At 39.9% G+C, this 22,527-nt stretch overlaps 1 protein-coding gene across 2 annotated transcripts in view; it reads right to left on the reverse strand.

The window, feature by feature from the left end:
• The window catches only part of APC (APC regulator of WNT signaling pathway), a 102,405-nt gene that overhangs the window by 78,687 nt on the left and 1,191 nt on the right, over positions 1–22,527 (reverse strand). Inside the window, exon 1 of one of the 2 annotated variants that reach the window (XM_033086633.2) lies at positions 15,237–15,255. The exons of the other annotated variant lie outside the window; for it this stretch is intronic. The gene's annotated coding sequence lies outside the window, so the exon portion shown is untranslated. Of the gene's footprint in view, positions 1–15,236; positions 15,256–22,527 lie in introns of those variants that run through there. 2 annotated transcript variants of the gene reach the window in all.

The raw sequence follows: 22,527 nt of genomic DNA on the forward strand, positions 1-22,527 counted from the left end.
TGGTTTATGAGCCACTTGATTCTGTTTCACAGCAACCAAGTTCATCCCCCCTCAGCTGTAACAAATTGTCACAGGACTCTTAACGTGGTTCAAAATTCAGAATCTGGCTAGGCGTTAGACTTAAAGCCGTCTTACTTGATATCTTAGTGATTTACACCACTGCTCCACCCCCCAGAAAAGCAAATCAAAATGCTCCCAGTTGTTATTGTGAAGCTCTCTCCAGCCTAAAATTCTTTACATTAATATAAGTGTACATTCAAGTAAATACAGACACCACTCAACTCCTGGGTTAGCAGTTGGCAAGTTGTTGCCATAGGAGCTGTAGCTTAATACCAAATCAGGTTGCTCCAGAAAATAGTTTTAAACCCGAAGTGTGGCAAGCTTTCAGAAGCGGCAAGTGCCACACAGCCTGGAATGATTACGTGTGCAAAGAAGACACCAGGGAACCAAAGAAACTGAAATACTATGTACTTTAAAGCTGAATTCCCCACTTGAAAATGAAAAACTAAGCTTTGTGAAGTACAGTTAATTTTCTAGAACCCAAACCAGGCATATCAAAGATGGAAGGCTACATAATGGATTCATTTACACGCATCATAGTGCATTTTCTGCAGCTCTGAAAAACTAACTGTAGTTTCCACTGTGTGAAAATATTTTTGGTACTCCTGGTACTGGTTAATCCTTTTTGAGTCTGGGAGTCAATCTCAGCAAATTCACCGCTCTGTAGCCTGAAGTCCCACATTTATTTGCAGAACAAGCAGAAACACAAATTCTTTAATGCTTTCTGCCAAGATGACAGCTGAGTGGGAGGGAAAAATCCTTCCCTTTCTCTCTCATAGTAATGCCCACTCTGTTATGATTTCATAAACATGGCAGCTTATGGTCTGTGTCAGTGTCGCATGCACTTGCTTCTGCAGCAAAATTCAGTATTAAGTGAAATTCAGTTTAATGAACAGCATACTTTGACCCTTCCCATATTGCATCTTCCAGCGGTGCCAAACCACTGCTATACCGGTGAATATATTCCCTCAAAACTGCTTCCGATGTGCAGTACTGGATTTTCCTAATAAAGCTGATACCAATGAAACACTGTTTGAGGAAAAAAAAAAATCAGGCTCTCAGAAAAAAGAAAGAAATTGCACAGGAAAAAGCCTTTGGACTATGTTTACTTTTGGCTAGTTATTTTCTATCTGGCAGATGGAACACAATGACTTCTTTGAAAGAAACCATTACCAAGACAGACTTAGTAATACCTGCATGACATTATATAAACCCACCATTTAAAATCTATTAGAAGACTCAAATGTCTGCATGAATCCGTGTAAGCTATCAAATCCAAAGGACAGAAATTTCTAGTATCTAAAGATACCTGTTCAGGTTCAAATTACTTTTATGATTTTGGACAATATCTCTGCAGCCTACTCAGCCCATGATTCTCAAACAGTCAGATGGGAATTTGGGTCCAGAAATGGAATTGGCAATATTTTTAATGCAATTTTTGATGCAATCTACATAGTGTTTCCCACTGCATTTAAGAACACATTTTGAGACTAAATAAAATTGTCATTAACTGTTACAACACTATTAAGTAGCGTTAATTAGAATCTCTGAGCAGATTAAGGTCTAAATTTTTAAAAGCATAAGGTACATTCCCCAAAGTACCTATTCACCTCATAAAATCATGAGGTGAATCACTACAATATAAACTGCAAGAGGTTTTCTGGTTTTAGATAGCTGGCCCCTAAATGGGACAATTCTCTCAACCTTTGCAACCTCACACTCAGCAGCAACACTCTTCTCCCTAGAAGCTTTTCTTTTCACTATTTAATATATTTAAAGTGATTGATATTCCATTATTAGTCATTGAACATGCACAGAACTACCTACCTCAGAAACCCTGAGCACGGAGTGGTTGGGTAATGAGCTAAATTCTCTCTCTGGTGCCAGGAACTATTTTGGCATTACTTGCAAATATGAAACAATAGTGCTACTGAGATCTTGCCTTCAGAACTTTCTAGTGCAAGACTTGAGCATTGACTTGTACTATACTGCACTTTTTTAGAAAGGTGGCACTTTACAGATTTCATTAACAAAACAAACTGAAGACATTTCACATCTGTTTTACATAGACATAAGTTTCATCTCAACACAGAACTTGATGACGAATTTTAAGCAGCTGCTGTAACCAAAGGCTGTCTTGTGCCTTTCAACTTTACACAGGAAAAAAAAAATCAATGAAGCTGAACATTCTCTTTGTTTCTTATTTTCTTTAGTACTGTGAAGGTACATTCACGTCTCACTATGACATATAGACCAGGTTTCCCCTGAGGTCTGCCCTTACCACGTGACCAGGACCAGTGAAAGTTTGCATATACACACTGAGAAAACTCGTAACTTGCTCTTATTTGCATTAGTACCACTGTTTTGGCCATTAAGAGCTATAGCCTTGCTTTTTCCATCAAAATTCTTTCAGATATATTGTATATTTCTCCAACTATAGGAACTTCCAACTATGAGAACTCAAAAGGTCATTAGAAAAAGGTTTCCTGAGGATCAAGAACCTAAAGGACTGCCTTTATTGTGCAGATGAAGAACGAATGAAGAAGCATCATCCAGAACTCATACAGTAGTCCTACAAAAATAGACAGGAATTTTTCGTACTGAGAACAGATTTTCTACTATACTAATGTACTAAATTCTACTTTTTTTTTTTTTAATTTTTTTAATTTTTATTTTTTCCCCAGGAAGTTGTGCTACCAGTTCCTGAACTTGAGAAGATTTTTCCACAAGCAATGACAAGGTCTGTCTTCCACAGGGGTCAATTAATTACCCCACAGACATGTATCATAAGCTAAATGAGAAGAGCAGAAAAATGCATGCTGTTTAGTTATTCCATAACTGAGTCAGAGGTACAAAAATACATCTCCTGCTCTTTAAATCCTTTACTATTTAATATTCTCCACTGTTTGCCAATTCCTTACTTTTGTCCAGAAGTAGTCTGCTCTCTGGGGCATCTCCCACTCATACTTTCTTTCCTCTCACTAAGTTTTTCCATCTGCACAAAGCTTTCTCGCTTGAAATTAAAAAAAAAATATATATATATATATATATTCAAGGAGAAATACAGTTTCCTTCCTCACATCTGTTAGCTCTAGTGTGGAGCCATGGCCCAGTCTGCAATATTAGTTACATTTTCTAAAAGCAGTAAAGCAATAATGAAGAGAGTTTGTTTGGAAAACCATCAATACAGTGTACAGTAATTTCATGATTATAAGCTGCACCATTTTGACAAAAATTTTCATCCGAAGCTGGAAGTGTGGCTTGTAATCCGGAGCGGCTTATATATGAACAATGTTCTGAAAGTTGCCAACCTGTGAGAGAGAGCCTGCAGCAGCCCCAAGCCAAGCTGGAGCCCAGCCGGCCCCGGCAGAGGCGGCGGGGCTGTCAGAGGCGGGTCAGGCCAGCAGAGGCCAGGAAGCCCGGCAGAGAGGTGGGCCAGCAGAGAGGCCAGGAAGCCTGGCAGAGAGGTAGGCCAGGCCAGCAGAGGCGGGCCGGCAGAGAGGCGAGCCAGCAGAGGCCGGGAAGCCCAGCAGAGAGGCGGGCAGGCCCGGCAGCGTTGGAGGGGCTGGCAGAGGGAGGGAAGCCTGACAGTGCGGGGAAGCCTGGCAGAGCTGGGGCCAGCAGTGCCGGCCAGGGCGAGCAAACGCGGTGGCGGTGGTGCAGGTGGCGGGCGGGGGCGAGTGAGCCCAGCGGCAGTGGCAGCCGGCCCCAAGCAGCCCCACTGAGTGGCAGCACCGAGCTGGGTCACCCGGCCCCGTTGGCAGCCCCGAGCAGGCTGAGCCCGCTTGGCCCCAAGCCAAGCCAGTAAACCCCGCGATCCCGCAATTCTGTTACTATCTGGCAACTCTGTGAAAGTTGCACAGGGATCCTCGCTGTGAACGGAAGTGTGGCTTACAATCCAGTGCAGCTTATTTATGGAGGAAAAACGAAACATTGCTGACACCCCAGAAGTGCGGCTTATACTCAGTGCAGCTTGTAATCATAAAATTACTGTATTTCACCATCCATTCTTATCTCAGCTATATAGTAAGCACAACTTTGTGACACATTACCTATGCTTTCTTCGCCCACTAATTAAGAACATCACACTATCCTGGCATTTTACCACTTTATTTCCTATGCCATACCTCTTTCAGGCTTGTTAGGTAGTTCACTGTATCTGCATGCGGTAATTTTCACTACTTGCTTCGTGGACAGTGCTTATTCAATCCACTAAATGGTTCAACCTTTGAAGAAATTTGGAAGCTGATTTTAGAGATGTGAGCTTGGAGTCTTGTCACATGTCTGTATGTGCAGAAAGTGAGTTCACAGTGATCAGATGAAAAGCTCAGTTTCAAGTGCAGCTTACCCCACTGACCAGGCTGTGTTGGTATGTGCCAACCCACTCACTCAACTGTTTATGCAGTGAATTTGAAAATTTGTAATTGCACCTTTTAGCCCATCTGTAATTCTATTTCAGTAGTCTCTTAATGGTATTGAAGGCTGAACATCTTCAATATTAATGGCCTTGATCAGCATACCTCAGGGATTCTCTGGTGATTTTTTTTTCAGACAGACGATTATTCCTAGAGGACGTTTTTCATACTTTTTTTTTCCTCCACTGGGGCCATAGACTAGAAAAATACATGTAAAGAAAGATAAAAACCAGTATATTTTCCCATGTTTCTTGGGAAGCGTCAGACCCTGGATCTGTCTGATGGCAGATCTGTACTAAGTGCACACTTGGAACACTTGCATGGTCTGGGTTACAAGATAAAGCCCTATTTTGCTGCTTCTTCATACTCAGCCATAAGAAGTCACAGTGCTCACATGACACATGGATGACTGCATGTACAAGTGGATGATCAGATTCAGTTTCTTGTTACACTTGGTTGATAGAGGTCCCTGCTAAAAGACGGATGCCACATGGTTATAAAAGCTTTATAGTGCCCAGAAGCATCCCAAAATTGTACATCACTCTGACAAATGGAAGCTCTATCAGTGGCATACTTACCTTTTTCTTCACAGTCCCCTTTTCAGTCCTCCCTTTGTTTGGTTTGAACCAGATGTTCTTAATGTAAGAGCTGATTTCTTATAAGCATTCTGACATTTTAGTAGTAATAAATCAGTTACTTGAAGGTCATCTATTTAGCTACAGGTCATCAACACTTTTTTGCCAATGGTATTGAAAAGGAGGGAAAGTTAGTATATGTGGAATCCTGTAGGCAATGACCTTTTCCAAACAACGTACGTTAACCATGACCATTCTCTTAGTCTGCTAAGATTAAAAATGTTCCACGTAGAGACAAGTTTCTTAAAACCCACTGCATTAAGAAAGGCTGGGACAATCTAGAAACACAAAGATTTTGCTAAGTCATGGCTGTGAGTTCTCTCACCATTATTATAATCTTTTGAACACTTAAAATTAAGGATCAAGCCTTAGAGGTTCTCATCTACAACTGGACAATTGTATGAAATCAATCTAGAAAAACTATAATTTACAAGATAAAGTTTTGGCAAGGAATCTGAGGATGCATATATTATACTCAAAAGTAAAAAAATTTCCACATTTCAGTACATAAAAGTAATTACTAGGCAGTTTGAAGAAAGACAACAAATAAAAATGGCTTGTCAAGGAAGATTTATGCTGTATGGTTTAAGGAGTACAACTAAGCTGGTTTAGAAAAAGGTAGGCTGTTTTTTACCACTGTATACTGAAAATATTTTTAAGTGTCACAAGTTTAAGGAGATTCATCAGCACAGATCAGACAAACTGGAAATGAATTTCCCAACATTACTGTGGTTAATCAAATCACAAAAGTTCAGTAGGAATTGAGCACACAAGTTGAGACAAGCTATTTCAAAAAACTCCAACTTTTACTGTTCAACAGCCTCTAATGTAAGGGTCACACTGAACTGAACCGGGATCCACTCCAGGACTGAAATACATGAAAGTTTACAATTCAGTTAATGCTGCAAGAATTTAATTCCTTGCAGTGTGCGTACACTTATAAGATCTTGGAATAATTATAATCAAGTCTCACACCACCAAGATTGAGCTGATTGCTTGGTCAGGTTAAGAAAGAAAATCCCCCAGTTCATTTCTTGGGAGCAATACAGAACTTCACCATTAAGTGATTTCTCTGCATGCAGAGATGAGCTGCTGTGGGAGGCAGCACTCTAGCAGAAGGAAGAAAATTAACTCCATCTCAGCTGAAAACCAGGACAAGAATGGACTTGTGCTCTCAGGTAACACAACCCACCAAGACACCTGGCCAACATGCAGGTTTTCTGCTCACTGCCATATTAATCACTGAAAATAATGATTCATGTAATATTTTTAGATTAGCTTTTGTTTTGGAAGCATTCTTACTCTCTTCAGCTTATTTATTCACCATAAAAATGTGTCATTGGATGATTTGGATCTCACTCCCCTAGGGAATTGCTGTTACACAAGCCTCTAGGCAATGGTGGCATACTAATTTTTTCCCCTCCTCTTTTGGCATACAGTTTAGTTAGTTTATTGAAAGTTAAAAATATACAGCCTCAATTCAAAATATGTGTTTCTGGTGCGGGTGCTAGGAATTACACATTTCTGTCGGGGTTTTGAATAAATGACATTTTAAATCTTAATTTCAGCAGCACTAGTGAGGTGGAAAAAACTTTTTTCCTTTCATTGGAGACGGAAGTGTTTTTATAAAAGCCTGAGAAATCTGTAATATCTTATGATATATTCTCCTAATAATGAAGGTCCAACTTACTGAACAGAGAATAAAAATTCAAGCATAAGCTGCTCTGCCTAGTATCCAAACAGCACGAATACTTTTTAAAAACTGATCTACCTGTAGAGTAGAAAAGGAATACAAATTTGAAATATTAATTCTAGACAAGCTGCTTCCAGTACCAAGCTCTACACATGTAGCAACAGTGCTCTATGATCCATATTTTTAGGAGTCACACAAAACTGCCCTTTCTTCGGACCATTCATCTTGGAAATCAACATGCATCTTCAAAGTAACAAAACTAGCATCTGAGACAACTACTACTGAAAATTTACCATTATTCAAGTTACTTCACTACAGTACTGGGAAAAAGCAGCTGAAGAAAAGGACTGATATCCATGCCCAGAACAAATAAAGCATCAGTGGAGTAAAAGAACAGAAAAAACACATTTAAGTCTCTCAAGAACCGAGAAGGCAGGAATTCCTTGATCTACACAGAATACATATTTCGGTGCCAGCTTCTCTTTTCCCAGCTTGAATCCAAGGTTGCCAGCTCCTCAACCAAAATACTTAAATTGCATGCAGTAAATCTTAGAACCAATGAAAGAATGGCATGATTAAAGTACATAATGTAACTCCATACAAAGTCAGGTTACGATGTAATTGATTTAAAAATCAAAGATTACTGGTGTACTTTGCATCTTAGATTCCAATCCCTACAGACATGGGAAGGGAAAACTTTAATTAATCACAATATTTATAAAAGCTCTCCATCACTAAGTGTACTAGAAGACTACTTTTTCTCCTAATACATTACCCAAATACTTCAACCTTAAAAGAAAAGGCTGTATATTCAAAAATCTCCAACGCAAGTCAACTAGAACACCAGCCCTTAGTCATATTTGACACAAACGGTCCTTCTTAGCATGAATTTGCATTTCATTGATCCATTACTCTTTTATAAATGTATGTATTTCGAATCAGGTACAGAATCCCATGCGAGGAGTAATTTGTAATGTTTTAACATTAAAACTCAAATTATTCAAGCTTAAAGTTTGCCTTGCAAATCCAAGTAAACTGACCAACCCCAAGAAAACACTGGCAAACAAACATAATACATTCTTTCTACACAAAGAAAAATTCCAAACAGAGTAGTCTTGCAGGAAACTTAATGCCTGCAAATTAAGGTAAGGTGAGAGCTCAAGAATTTTAAGTATTTCCCACAACACTGAAGGAGTTAATTTTGTAAGCTAATTACCCCAGGCAGCAAGAGAAAGGCAGAAATCTTCACAGTAGGTAATACTTGTTCTAAAAAGGAAGAAACAACAGGAGAGATCCCATGCCATTGACAAAAATCCCTTCTGTCACTCAAACAGAAAACCAAAGTCCTTCTCCCAAAACATAATAGGCAGTAATTGAAATCTTCTTATTCAAGACTATGAATGAGCTGTTCTCAAGTCTCACTTCTTTATTTTTCTGCTATACTTGATTTTTTTTGCCCCATCTTGTGACCAGACACTTGGGAATTTCGTGCAACATTCACATCATGATACTCATTCATCATGTTATCACACACAGGTATGACTAGAGTCACCTGGATGAGCGACTCACCCAGAACTGTCCCTGCGTACCCAGATGTACACCCACCACACACAAGGGTGGGAGAGCACCTGTGACAGCACGTGGCCACTACACTGTGTCCAAGCACTTCCAGGAAAGGCTGGAGTCACAGCATGACTTCACTGAGTGAGTCACAAGAGCAGGGGCTTTCTAGTCCACACCTGGTTGACACATTTTCTGGTGTTCTTGTATTTACTGGTTTTTGCCCTTCCTTTCCCAAAGAGCAAATGCTGCCAAGTGCCGGTAGTGAGGCTCATGCCTTATTGCCCTATCCAACTGCCTGCTGATGTTCTGCACCATGGGCTATGAGCAGCAGAACTGCTTTAGCACAAAAATTGTGTCATTTTAAGGATTTGAGGTTTCCACAACATAAAGCAGTTCTGAAGCTTAAGGAGCTTCTAGAGAACAGAAGCAATATAACTACTTAGAAAATTCAGAACAGAGACAAGAATGATGAAAAGCTCTACCCATTCATGTTCACAAATGGTACAGTGAACTTAAAGGAACAGAGATTGAATAAAATAGGCAGTTCTTCTTCAAACAGTGAACCAGGTGGCAAACAGCCTACACAAGCAATTACCTGGCGTTCTAAAGAACCCCATCACTTCTATGTCACTAGTCAGAAAATTTTCAATCAATAGACACTGGCTAAGGAAGTAACAGGAAAGTACAGTAATTTCATGATTATAAACCGCACTGGATTATAAACCGCATTTTCGTTCGCAGGGAGGACCCACGTGCAACAAAGTAACAAATTAGTAACGGAATCGCGGGATCGCTCGCCCTGGCCTGGCGCTGCCCCGCGGCGCCAGCGAGAGGGAGGCACGGAGCCCCCGCCTCCTCCCCCGGGCCGTGGGGATGGCAGCACAGAGCTCCCTGCCTCCCAACCAGGCCATGGGGCCAGCAACAGGGAGCCTGCCTCCACCCGCGGCACAACAGAGTAACCAAGTTGTAACAATCGCCCAATCCCGGGTTTTACCGGCAGGTACATGGCTCAGCACCTCAGCTGCACTTCCGGGTTGCAAAATTTCCAACCTTTTTCATATATTGGCTGCTCCTAAGTGTAAGCTGCATTTCCAGGTTGGGAGCAAAATTTTAGTCAAAATGGTGCAGCTTATAATTGTGAAATTACTGTACTTTCCAAAGCCACCCATATTCAGAGCAGCTGACTTTTAAGACAGGAGTGAATATATTGGCAAAATGCAAAAATAAAACACCCATGGGCAGCACTGGTACCTTGATGGTAGACTCATCTTCCAGTATTTTCCAAACAAGTTAAAATATTCTAAACTACCTGAGACTTCTAAATAAGGAAACAGTGAATTACAATTAGGCTTTGTAACTGCAGCTAGTTTCAAGTCTTCCTTGCTGCATGCATACCAGACTGTCACATGGACTCTTCAGTGGCTTTACATCATTCTGGGCACTATTTCACTTGTGAAAAAAAATAAAAGGCCTGGACAACTTGTTCACAAGTAAAATTGAGAGAGTGATTTGGAACAGTATAAGGACAGTCATGTATGGACAACTACTCTTTCATGGAAACAAAGCAATACACAAATCCACTGGTTTTAGAGGAAGAGAAGTTTTCTTTCCCCATTCAATCAATTCTTTTCAGCTTCCAGCACTTGAAACATTTTTTTGGAAAAAGCTTTATAAATCAAGTCTAGTTCTCAAGGTCTTAATGACATTTAGACATTTAATTAGCAAGCCATCACTTGGACTGGCATCTAAAGCTTTTGTCAGAGACCTAACTGCATGCCAATTCAAACATCCCATTAGTCTTATATTAACGAAAAAGAAGCCTTACAATATTCTGGCTACTTGATTGCACTGGTATGCATTAACACAACAGTGGAATGAATCAAACTGAATGCAAGGATATAGATCTACAGTGTATATGAGTAAAATTAACAAAGATGTTCTAGGACAAAAGTACAATAACCATATATGTACATGAACTGGTACTCAGACATACTTTGTGCTTCTTGATACCCTGGATGAAATGTCACTCTAGTGAAAAAAAGGAAAAAAAAGCAAAAAGATTGACTTAATTAAAACTGTTTAATTGATTCCAAGCTATGTCCTGCTTGTAAAACTTTCTAGAGTTTATTCTGAACATATTTAGACACTTATACATGTGAATTAAGTCTCATTAATCTATGTTGTGATTTCTGCCCCAAGACATGTTCAGTACATCAGATTTCTAAAAAGTCATTAACATATATAACAATACAGATAAACAAATAAGCTATATTTGGGACAAAAAAAAAAATCACAGTAGCAAGTGCCCTTTTCCGTCTTGTATTTCTAATTTAGACCTGTAGTTTTCACTGGAATAACAAAACAAAATGCAGAAAAATGCTAAAGCAAATGCTAGAAATCTTTTGTATGCATTCTGTAAGGTTTTTTCCTTGCATTTGTGAAAACAGAGTCACTGCTCCACTACAATGGGTTAAGATTAGAGTCCTATACAATGAAAAGCTTGTAGTTGAACAATTTGAATACCATGGAGCAAAATCCTAGTACAGTAATTCTGCTGAAATACAGAGAAGAAGGAAGACTGGTACCAAGAATGATTAAGGAAAACAGGTATATAAAGAAATTGGGAAGTATTCAGTTGTATTTAATTCTGGTATTGATAAAGTCTGTACGCAATTTTTTCAGTATACTGTCTTATTTCTAAAAATCAGTTCAGCTTTATGTTAAAAAGTAACTGTGTGGAAGGATATATGATCATATATTGGACTTGCTAACTGTGGAATTTCATGTATTTTAGCACAACCTGCTGACACTATTTTCTCAGCAATAACAGGTGACAATTGCAGCATCAGTGTTACTGGCACTGAAGCTTTTACTTGAAAACAGCTGACAAATATGCTTTTGATGCCAGAAGTAAGTAAATTGTAACATAATCAGCATTCTTTTAAAATTGGTCTATATCCTGGTGTATAGCAGGTGCTATACAACAATTATTTTTGTTGTAGAGCACCAGCTGATAGCCAACAATTTTACCCAAACTTCATTCCACATCCAAGTCTTTCATGCCTAATACAGAGTAATCAAGGAGACTTTACTTGAGCCCTTGGATTGCAAATTCTGTGGGAAACAGCTTAGAAAGAATAGAGACCTTAAATGTTGACCTTTCTGAGCAGAAAATACAGATGTTGCAAACAATCTCAGTGAGAGGAGGCAGGCATTTAACTCCAGAAATCCCATTATTCAAGGCATATACATTTTCTTTGAAGAATGTCTAACTCAAATACCTGCATTTCTCCCTTCACAACACAGCTGAATTATAAAAAACAAGAAAAACCAAAACCCATTTAAAAAAAAAAAAAAGTATTGAGGAGTTCAAGTTGACTTTGGTCTGGTATCCCTTCTACTTCTACTATAGTAGAAGCAGCACAGCTACTTAGCCCTTTATGACCTATGCTTTGCACATTATAAATGGGAATTTTTCACTCAAAGAAGCCCTAAACATGAGGATAAGAGACACTCTTTCCTTTGCACAAGCATTAGGGGCACTGGAAGGGCACTGGTGCAGGTCTGAAAGTACAAACTCTTCTTTCAGAATGAAAGTTTATTTCCCTTTGTTGTGAAAACAAAGTGTCTACTTTTGTACTTGAAGCTTTTACTGAACAGTAAAATGGTAAGATGACCAGTATTTTCACTGAAATAAGCAAGTTGCTACACAATACCAAAATTTCAAAGCCAGAATACATCAGCTACAGGAAAAGTATTTTCTACTAAATAGGCAAGAGCAGGCTAAAGGTCACCCACTTGGACCCTTAAAAGACAGTAAGTAGACTTCTCACAATGTTTCAAAGTGTTGGGCACTAGAACTCACCATTTAATTGCATGAAAAAGCTAACAAACAAAAACATGCCGAATATCTGGTCCTAAGAACTAGATTTTTTCTTGAATAGTAAAGATCAACATGACCAACCATCCAGATCACTATGATTACCAAAAGCCTTTGCAACATACAAAAAAATACTTTCAAATGTGTGTTTTCAAAACACATCAAATATTAGGATGGTGTTTTGCAAACAAGTAACCACGGAAAAGACATATGCAATCTGAGCAGCACTAACCAAGATGGACAGTAGCAGTATGACACTAAGACTTCAGCAACTTGAGACAAAGTGGAAGTTCTTTGCAAGACTTTCATCTGAATTTAGAACTACAAAGACAGCACTGCTATGACCTGTGTTCAAGAGCAACAGCTGAGGAACTCAGTATTTTTTTTCAGACAATGTACACACAAAATGCAACTTAATAAAACTAAAAGCCTGTTAGATCAAACTACTTCACTCCATTTCCAAAAGAAATGTCTTGTTTCAATAGTTTGATGAAGCTCAGCCTGTTCCAAGGATGTTAGATTTAACAATGCAATGTAACTGTTAAGGACTGAAATGACAATCAGCACAATTGTAGTCAAAAAATGTTGCACTGCCCAATAACCTCTTCAGGGGTGGTTCAAGGAGGAAGTAATGGATTGCAATACTAAACTACATCAAAGAAATTCAGCAATTTTTACTCCACTTTTTTTAATAAAGAGGCATTTTAAATGTTTCAATTATCAGTGATAACTGAATGTTTCAATGTTTCCATTAGAATGAAAATGTAAATAAAAGTTGTTGCTACATCACACTAGCAGAATAAACCTTGACCATCTATGAGGATACAAGCAGTATGACTGCTTCTTGCAAAACATGAACGTATCTGCTCAAATTCTTATACCACAGCCTCACAAAACACTTTTCCTATAGTTAGTGAATTGCATGACAGTCCTGTTACTGTGTCTGTTTCCAAACAAAATTACTTCTTTTTTAAAAAAAAGAGTATGTAGTAGTCGGGGAAAATGTTGGAGAATTCTAATAACCTTCACACAATAATGTTTGATCACTATCCATAACTAATGCACAGTTTTGTATCATATAGTGCTTAGTTAATGATAAAACTTTCCCAATAACTTATCTAATGGTTCAAAACAACTCTTCCAATTTATTGTTTTAATTTATCACAAGTAGTGCAAATTTCCGCTCTGTCATCTGTCACGGTAGCCAGGATTTGGCAAGCTTTGTCACAGCCTGAGGTTGTTGGAACAGAGTTTGGGAAAATTATTTAAATTTTTCTAAACCAATTCCAACCAACCTGGATAAGTTCTAGTGATCTCAAACCTAGGAGGTTAACAAAGTCTGTAGGAGAGATCTATTGCTGAAACTGGACACAAGGAATGCAGAATTTATGGACCACAAGTACATTCTGCAGAACTCTGAAATAAGAAAGTAACAAAGAAAATTCAGCAATTACATTGAAACCCTCTCTATCTGGGATAAAGATCATAAAAGGAGGGAAAATGCGGCTAATTAGGATGAGAAGCAAGACATCAATCAACAACAGAAGACAGAATACTAATTAATGAAGAAAATTCCCCAGTTTATAGACAATGAACATTAATTTGTTTGCTGCAATGTGCAGTGAAAAGTCCTGACAGTGGGTGTGGATGTTGGGTGGAGCTATCCCCATGCACCCAGCAAACTAAGTACAGTAATTTCACAACCATAAGGCACACCGGAGTATAAGGCACACTTTTTTTTTTTTTTTTTGCTGCGAAGATCCGTGCCACACGCAACAAAGTAACTAATTAGTAATGGAATCCCACAATCGTGGAGTTTACTGGCAGGTGCTCAATTTGCACACATTTTCCACAGATTGGCGTAGCTTTTAAACACATCCGCAAGCGCCCTCCCCGTGTGCAGGCTCTGGCACTCCCGCCCGCCGCCGGCACTGCTGGCAAGGCAGGGTTTGGGGCTGCCGCGGCTCGCAGCTTCTGCGGCAGCCCACTCCCTCCCTCCCCGTGCCACCCTGGTGCTCCGGCAGCCCCGTGCAGCTCCGGGAGCCCTGCGCCCCCCTGGCGCTCCAGGAGCTCCGTGCTGCCCCAGCACTCCGGGTGCCCTGTGCCATGCTGGGAGCCCTGCACTCCCCTGGTGCTCTGGGAGCCACGTGCTGCTCTGGGAGGCCCGCGCCACCCCCAGGCTTTTTCCCTGTGCCGCCACAGCCCCGATACCGGCGGGCTCACTCCAAGCCGCAGCTGCCCCAATGCCAACGGCTTTTCCCCACCACCCGGGCTGCGCTGCCGCACTTTCCCCCAGTTGCCCGGGCTGCGCCACCACCGCCGCGGCGCTTTCCCCCAGCCGCCCGGGCTGCGCCGCTGCTGCCCCGATGCCAGTGGGCCTGGGCTGAGCCACCGCTGCCCCAATGCCGCCACCGGGTGGGCTCTGCTCAGCTCGGGACTGTTGCGGGCTCGCACTTCCCATTCCCCCCACGCCTGGGCTGGCAGCAGCTCCCTCCCTAACCACGCGGCTCCTGCTGGCCGTGGCTGCCCGCTCCCACCCCCCTCACGACTCGGCGCTCCTGCGGCACCGCCTCCCCATTGCGGCTCACACTTCCGGGTTTGCAAATGTCGCAACTTTGTCCATTACATAAGGCGCACTTCCGGGTTTGGGGAAAAATTTTAGTCAAAAGGGTGCACCTTATAGTCATGAAATTACTGTAATGTTGACTTCCTAACTTAACAAATTGGTTGGAGTGTTTATTTCAATGACAAGTCTGAAACAAAATACACTTCTAAAAAAATTACAAACGAAACCAGTGTACTCTCCAAACTACTAAATTTCAATGTCCCAAAGTAGGTATCAAAACAGTATATTTCCTTCCCATTCCATTTTGCATATGCTCCCATACATAGCCAAAAAAGGTCAATTAGTGTTAAGTATGCAGCAGGACTTCGCAAAATATACATTCAGAATACAAATAGTTTGTACATTAAAAAATAGTTCATATTACCTGTGAAAAAAAAATTATCCTCTTGCACAACAAAGAGCCTGCATACCTGTGAAAAAAGCCATTTTGATAGTCAGTCCCCTTGTAATAGCATATACTACTGCTTTTTAACACACCGTGTAAGCTTGATCTTCAGGTCTGTGCTGTCAGCAATAACTAAATCCTCCCCTTCTCTTCCCTGCAAACAAAAACACTGAAATGGAGGACTAGCTATAAACCCACCTCAATTTTACCTGTCTCTGCAGCACTAACTTTTTTGTAGCTGTATGTTGTAATTAAGAGAAACCAAGGAGTGGCATGAAAAGCAGTATTACTTGATCAAATTCCACTACCTGGCAAATGAAAAAATTCTGACAATAGAGATCAGTTTCAAGCAAGAGCTTTCTATGCACACTGAGGAACAACTATCTATGGCAATCAGGAAAACCATCTTTATAACGACTTGTCTAATGAATTGTAGAGAAAGAAAGAATCTACAACTCAATCCCAATTGAGAAGGACACAAATTTACTACAAAACTACTCATTAAAAAACTATTAACTATAAAACCCAAAAGCAAGAAACAGTTGTCACAACAAAGATCTCTGCACACTACACACCATGTTTCTTTGTTTCTAGTTACACAGTGGAATTTCCATTACATTATTCCAACAGAAAGCCACATGTCATATAATGAGCAGATTGGCCAAATTCCTTATAATAATTCTGATGTAGTAACGCTTTGTTCCTATCACTCTGAAGTTTATTCTGTTTCTCCAAGCACAACACAAGCAGTAATATGGAATACAGAATTATTCTGTATATATCTGAGTACAAAGCCTGTGACCAAGGATGTTCACACAACTTTTGCATAAAAAGTCTTGCAAAGACACTGATGGATAATACTCACTGAAGTTATAGGGATATATTTAATGTTACAGTACTTTTTATTTTCATCTCTATGTTTGAACCTCATTTCTTATTTCTATAACCAGCATGTATTATACTTTTATTCAAACTCTTACCTTTCCACATTCCCCAAAACATTTACAAAATAACATACATTAAAATCACAAACTCCAAAACCAAACAATTCACACATTAGAACACAAACCAAAATAAGGAGTAGGAATCCAATTCAGCATATATTATGACAGCCAAAAGTTCTATTCTGACATGCTTATCCAGGCATACATTCACCACTTTTTTAGGATCAAAGAATCATTTAGGTTGGAAAAGACCCTGAAGACCATCAACACCAAAAACAGTGCCAAGTCATCACTAAACCATGTCCCTAAGTGCCACAACTACACGTCTTTTAAGTACCTCCAGGGACTCAGAAATTATAACTTTTTTTGCCACTTGGTGATATTCCATCACTTCCCTGGCAGCCTCCTCCAATGCTTGATAACCTTTTTGGTGAAGAAATTTTCCTCAATATCGAACCTAAGCTCCCCTGGTGTAACTTGTGATTGTGTCCTCTTGTCTATCATTTGTTACTGGGCAGAAAGAGATCTCCACCTCACTACAATTTCCTCTCAGGTAGCTGCAGGGAGCAATACAGTTCCCACTGAGTCTCTTTTCTCCAGGCTACACATCCCCAGCTCCCTCAGCCACTCCTCATTTGACTTGTGCTCCAGCCCCTTCTCTAGCTCCATTCTCTTCTCCTCACATGCTGCAGCCCCTCAATGCCTTTCTGCTTCAGAAGGGCCCTCAACCGGACACAGCACTCGAGCTCCAGCCACAGCCGTGCCCAGCACAAGGCACTGCCCTGCTCCTGCTGCCCCACTCTTGCTGAAACAGGCCAGCATGCCCTCGGCCACCTGGCCACATGCTGCCTTATGTCCAGCTGCTGTTGACCAGCACGCCCAGGTCCTTTTCTCACAGGGCTGTTTTCCAACCACTCTTCCCCCAACCTGCAGAGCTGAAATGGTTGTGACCCAAGGCAGACGGTGCACTTGCTCTTTTTAAACTTCAGGCTGTTGGCCTCACCCACTGATCCAGTCTGTCCTGATCCCTCTGCAGATCTTTCTGACTCTCTGGCAGATCAACACTCCTGCCCAACTTAGAGCTCTCTGTAGACTGATGGAGGGAACACTCCACTAAACAGGACTGATCCCAACACTGGACCCTGGGGCACTCCATTGATTGGTGTCCAGCCACCAGCTGGATGCAACTCCCTTCACCACCACTCCCAGGGTCCAAATGTCAGTGACACAGCACCTGTTCAAGCCATAAGCAGCCAGTTTCTCCCGGAGAATGCTGTGGGAGACAGTGCCAAAGGCTTTACTAGAGTCCAGGCAGGCAACAGTCACAGCCTTTCCCTTATCCACCAAGCAGATCACATTGTCATAGAAGACCAGGTTGGTGAAGCCAGACCAGTCTTCCATAAATCCATACCAGGATCCCAGGCAGGTTGGGCCTGCTCCCCCTGGTCATCCTACATGTGCCCTAGGATGGCACTCAGAACAATCTGCTCCATGGTCTGCCCTGGCACTGAGGTCAGGTTGGCAGATCTGAAACAGAAGTCACCTCACTACCCATACAGAGTCCTCAACCCACAAACTCCAATACAGTATATAACACAACAAGCCAGTGGAGGCTTGAGGAAAATGCTTCTCATTCATCAGCTGAATTTCAATGTACAGTGTGCAAATAAATTTCAATCTCACTTCAAGAAATAGCAAAGCACAACCAAGTATTATATTGACTTTTATGACTATCTTCACTTAAAGTGAGAGAACAATGAAATGAAGTAGGCATATTTGAGTAATACACCTAAATACCTGTAAAAATGTGTTAAATTGGAATTTTTAGTACTATTCTATAACAAAAATTATTGCTTAGTTCTAAAGAGATTCTTGGCTAAGGTTCTTTAAATAGAAGAACAGCAGCAATGTGGACTCTCCATAGGAGGGGTTTCAGAGAAGAGAAAAGCTCATGTGATCCTGAGAACCTTCTTCCATTAATAAAGGGAAAGCCAACTCACACAATTTATGCTTTCATGATTTCTTTGCACTCTTGTCACACAACAATGAGAAGTCCTAGTTTCCTTCCAGTTCCTTCCACATGCCAGTTACTACAAAAAAAGGCCAATCTACTAACAGCCAAACTCAGCTTTGTGAAACTCAGCACATTTCACAATCTATTTAAAGCAGCCAACAATCATACCATTAACAGCACAAATAAGAGCTTTTTATTGATATCTGATTTACAGAAAAATAAGTAACTTTCACTCCAAGAATTTAACCTATGTGTGAAAAGCTAAGCCTTAAGTAATATTTTACTATGCCACCAGAATTCTATTATAGGGTAAGAATATAAAGTTTGTAGCTTCAAAAAAATATCACTGCATTAAGAGAGGCATCATTATACCATTTTGCATAGCCTGAATTAATTTTGTTTGAAAATACAGTCTACATGAATAAGGTATCTTCTTCCATCACAGATTAATACTGTATCACCTTAGGGTTAAAATGCACCCCTGAAGAATAGTACTACTCTTATGAAAGCCATATCAAAATGCTATTGATAATTAAACTTGAATGTTTTAGTTTAACATTTCCATAGAGAAATCAAACTACTTGTCCATCAATACAACTGTATTTCTTATTCAGATGATAGTCTTGTCTACTGAATTTCATTTCCTATCTTCTGAAAATCCATGTGGAAGAAACGGCAAAATGAATTATCTCTGATCTCAAAAAGCATTAATGTTTCCAAAATTTTTTATTTCCACTAGAGATAACTAATACCTAGCAAAGAACAACTGCTTTAAGACACAAATGAACATAGTCATGAACGCAATTAATCTTTGGCAGTCAGTTCAAATTAGCATTTATTATCTTTGTGACCATGACCAGCAAGCAGTATCAGAGGTACTGTTACAGTAGCACATGAAGATACCAAATTCAAACAAGTATTTACCTTTTTAACCCTTCTTCCAACCACATACCTCTGCCCTATCCTTTAGTATCCCTGTTAAACTGAGGTACAATTTTGAGCAAATGCTCACTGCCCAGTAGCTTTACCACTCAGCTACAACTGATGCAACTGAATGCTACGTTTCAACTAAAACTGAATGACAATCACACAACAACTCACATTCTATGACAGCACACCATGATTCGCTGTTGAAATAACCAACACAGTTATTTTTAACAGTATTTTAACCAAAGTTATATTTGTAGTCATAATTAAAGTTGATTAGAACCAAAATCAAACAGTGTGAGGTATTGAAACCTTTTTAGTTGGGTATGTTAATCTGAAGGGTGTGAAAGGTATGGCTATGAAATAATAGGGGTTTCGTTCTGCCAATACTGGCAAAAAAAAGGATTATGAACATAATATGAGCTTGAACAGTAAACGATTAGAAGATTCACTTAAAAATCAGTTGCAACTACTTCTCATCTGAGTTCACATACATTTTTTCAGTATGTTTAGTTTTAAAACTTACAATGAAAATTTCCAAAAACACTTCAATGATTATAAAGTAATTCTGATACACGTTTTTATTAACATTCATAATATTGATACTTCCATTAAAACATGAAATGTTAAAAAGTCTGTATTTTATTAACCAAGCTCATTACCTACATAATTTCAGTTCAGTGAACAATTGCTTATTCTATCAATATCCTGTAAGTTACTAAAATCATACTGTGAAAAACATGTTAACTTGATATAAAACGACTACATATTGCTTTCTAATGTCCAAATTATACTCATACAACTCAAAGAAGAATATGAGGCACAACAAAAAACCCAAAGGATTCTTACACTGAGTTTGCAGTAAGTGTGAGAGAAGATCACAGAATTAATATATTTCGATTGTACAATATAATGGAACAAGTTCTGAGAAGTAGTAGAAATAGAGACAAGATGCCTACTATCCTAATTCAGTGGTGTGTTTTCACTTCCCACTCACAGGATGCATAAGGGTAGAAGGGACACAGTAGCTCATCTGGTCCCACCTCTCACTCAAGCAGGGGCATCCTAGAGCACATTGCCCAGGATTGTCTCCAGGTTCTGGAACATCTCCAGTGTGGGAGACTCCACAGCCTCTCTGGGAAATCTGTCCCCGTGTGTGATGATCTGCACAGTAAAGAAGTTTCTCCTCATATTCTGGTGCATCAGTTTCTGCCCATTCCTCTTTTCCTATTGCTCAGTACCATGGAGAAGAGTTTGGCTCCATTCTCTTGCCTCCATTCTCTTGCCACCCTCCCTTCAGATATGTACAGACATTGACGTGATTCTGTTTTTTCTTCTCCAGACTAAACAGGCTCTGCTCTCTCAGCATTTCCTCCATGGTATTTCATGCACTCATGATACTTCAGAATAGCTTGCTAATATTTCCAAAAGCATATATCTAACACCTGTGTGAATAATTCTGTTTATTGTTACTGAGCTGCTTGAAACACACTACAGAAGTTAACTATTAAAACCAATTCAACCCTAATTTGCTTGTGCAGAAAGAAAGAATTTTCAGAGTTTAGCCACAATAAAGTAAGCCAAATCAAAATTTTCTTTTTCAATCATGACAGGATTGAGGAAGTTTTATTGTTAACTAGGCTGTTTAAACACAATGATAGAGAGGTATAACTGCCTTACTCTAAAGGTTATCTAGATAGAAAAGAGTCTAAAAATAACCTGCAAGTATTTAGGAAAAGTAAATTCTTCACTCAGGTTTAGATATAAACCACAAACATTTGTGTATATTTGTGTATTAAGCATACTAGACATACTGTAAATACAAAGTACAGGTGTTTGTTAGGGTCAATAGCTACTAGTTTTGCATTAATACAAACCAAACAGCATCAGAAACGCATTGCACACAGTGGCATAGCACACTGCTGCCAGTACAGTAATTTCACGATTATAAGCTGTACCTGATTATAAGATGCATGTCCAGGTGTTGGCAACTGTCTTGGGTTACAATACGGAGTATGATAAAAGGTATCTCTTCTATCACCATTTGTTGAGGGTGGGGGCAGTGATCCTTATCTCAACGGCAGATATTCTGCTAATGGGCCATCCATTGAAACCAGGCAGGGCATTGTTCTTTATCTTTTCACAACCCATCCTTCCTCCAGTGAGTCATTTTCTGCTAATGGCCCCTTGAGTTCCACTGTGTGACTGACAAAATTACTTCATCCCACTGGAAGTTGCTCCAGCCACAGGGAAGAGCCCAACATTTCTTACCAAAATAAAAACAGAGGTTTTGGGACACTAAGGTTGCCCCTTTCTCCACTGGACTCCAGAGGGAAACGGGATTTCTCCACATCAACACTGGACCTCCGGAGGGAAACTGCACCTTCTGCAGGAGCGCTGCTCCAGCTGAATCACTTCTGTCACTGCAGGAGGATGCAGCCACCATTTAATGGGACTGCTACCAACACCCTGCCTGACGGGGTGTCAGGTTGTACTCTGACTTTGTCAGGGTTTGGAGTTTGTTTCTTTGTAGTACTGTATTTCTATTTTAGTTTTCCTAGAAAAGAACTGTTATTCCTAATTCCCATATTTTTGCCTGAAAGCCCCTTGATTTCAAAATTATAATAATTTGGAGGGAGGGTGTTTACATTCTCAATTTCAAAGAGAAGTTTCTGCCTTTCTCAGCAGACACCTGTCCTCCAAACTAAAACAGCAACTTTTCATTCTTTGTCCATATATAAGCTGCACCTGATTATAAGCCACACTTTGGGTTCGGACCAAAATTTTAGTAGGCTTATAATCATGAAATTATTGTATTTATTGTATGCTTTAAAAAAACTGTATTTGTGATGTCAGTAACATGTGGAATATTTTGTAAAACAGATGTCTGGGTACCAACACTTGACATACCTGAGCATAGGTTTCATTGCATGGGGAATGTGCACAAACAAGGCAGGCTGTAATACATGTTTTATGCTCAGCAGAGTTTCTTACAGTATATCTCAGAAATAAAAAATAGTAATTCAGTAACTATATCACCATATGGTTGTCCACATTTTTTTTCCTCATTTATGCAACCAAGTACATATACACCAATCAAATATTATACTTTTTTGACACCTGAAACATCTCAGGAGAACAAGTACTTCCAAGGCCTTTGTCAATAGGCACAACGACACTATAAATAGTCTCCACTGTAACTAAAGGGAAAAAACATATCAAGGAAGCTGAAGCTGAAGCATAACAATGATTTCATGACATTCACTTTACTATTTCTTAAGCGCTTAGGATTGGATGAACCCATTTCACATACAAGTTTTTTCAAAGCCAGTTTAAAAATGTAATATTACAGCACCTGGAGAGGAAAACGTTCAGTTTCTCTGCA

This window comes from Catharus ustulatus, assembly GCF_009819885.2.
Source record: "Catharus ustulatus isolate bCatUst1 chromosome Z unlocalized genomic scaffold, bCatUst1.pri.v2 scaffold_29_arrow_ctg1, whole genome shotgun sequence".
In the NCBI taxonomy this organism is placed as follows: Eukaryota; Metazoa; Chordata; class Aves; order Passeriformes; family Turdidae; genus Catharus; species Catharus ustulatus.